The sequence below is a fragment of the Lotus japonicus genome, chromosome 6 (genome assembly GCF_012489685.1).
Source record: "Lotus japonicus ecotype B-129 chromosome 6, LjGifu_v1.2".
Classification (NCBI taxonomy): Eukaryota; Viridiplantae; Streptophyta; class Magnoliopsida; order Fabales; family Fabaceae; genus Lotus; species Lotus japonicus.
The window spans coordinates 5,130,363-5,132,157 of NC_080046.1; positions in this window are offsets into that span (position 1 = coordinate 5,130,363).

The following is a 1,795-nucleotide window of genomic DNA, read 5'->3' on the forward strand; positions in this document are numbered from 1 at the left end:
CAGAAAGGGTTAACTCCATGCAATTACCATATAATAAAGAGAAAAGCATGTTATTCAAATCTAATACATGCCATGGTAAGTAAGCTACCAATTTAACTCAGGATAGATGACAAATCATCCTATCGATCATGAAATCGAATCATATATTTAACAGAATTAAACATATCAGCAAAATCAACGATATGGTTTTAAAACAGATACCAACAAAACTTAACAACATAAACTAACTCAAGAATCAATGACTTAACAACATAGGTTAATTCAGATAACAATAACTTCAACAATATAACATCAAATCAGATATCAACAATCCTCAACAATATCACGACAAATCAGATAACAATAATCCTCAACAATATAACAACAAATCAGATATCAATAATCCTCAAAAATATAACAACAAATCAGATATCAACAATCCTCAACAATATAACATCAAATCAAACAATAACGTCTCGCAAGACGGGACAGTCCTGTGAAAATATCCACTCCACTATCACTAAGTAACGCCTCGAAGGACGAGATAGTCATGTGAAAATATCCACTCCACTACCACTTGATAACGCCTCGAAGGACGGGACAGTCATGTGAAAACATCCACTCCACTGCCACTTGATAACGTCTCGCAAGACGGGACAGTCCTGTGAAAATATCCACTCCACTGTCACTAAGTAACGCCTCGAAGGACGGGATAGTCATGTGAAAATATCCACTCCACTACCACTTGATAACGCCCCAAAAGATGGGATAGTCATGTGAAAATATCCACTCCACTGCCACTTCAAGCAAATCAAAACATCTCATCCAACTCAGTAGTCACTCAAACAACAATCTCAAATTCAATAATCAAAACAGGATAACCACATGTTATTCATATTATCAACCAACATAAATCAATTCAATTACATACCAACTCAGTTCAATGACAGAAACTAGTAAACGGCCGAAGCCTCTCAGAAAACGGAGACACACGTCTCAATAAGTTTACTCGGCCGAAGCCTCCAGAAAACATTTGGCGAAGCCTCAGAAACAGTCAATATAAGCAGAGATACAACATAGCAAAACATGCCAACATTTCAATCAATTGTCAATCAAGTTAAACACCTTCATCTCAAACACATGCAGGGCGATTTAAACATGCAAGACTCAAAGACGCTCTAAAACTGAGTTACCCTTACCTTCGTGAGTAGAAGTTGTGCATGAAAGTTGCGAACCTAGAACAAGCAAACACAATCATCAACACAAGACCTAATAGAAGTAATCAATCTAATAACACTAATCGAAACCGGAAAGAAAGCTTTTAAAGCTTCAGAGTTCCTATTTTCGCACGAATTGATAACATAACTTCATTTGCTAAAACGCGCATAACTTGAGCTACAGAACTCGGAATGACACGAAACCAGAGCCAAAATTTCGAAAATCGAAAGAGCTAGGCTATAGCTCAGGTCATAGAGACCCAAGAATTATTTTTGGACACGGTACCCTAACAAACAGGTTTCGGCCACTTTAGAAAATAGGGTTTCCGAACTTTTTCTTCGATCTAAATCAATTCCTAGGTATTCTAAGGCGATATCTAGGCCAGGGAAACTCTCAGAAAAATTATCGGATCGAAAACTAGAACAGGGGTATTTTGGTCAAGATTTTTAGCTCGGAAACTCAAAATCGGAATTTCGAAAAATAAATTGGATGGGGTCGATGCCAACGACGTTTATGACAACTAATCCTACTGACGCTAAGCTCAGTCGAGAGTTTTTTATTCAAAAAGCGGAACCTCAGCATAAAAATGGGTATTTCT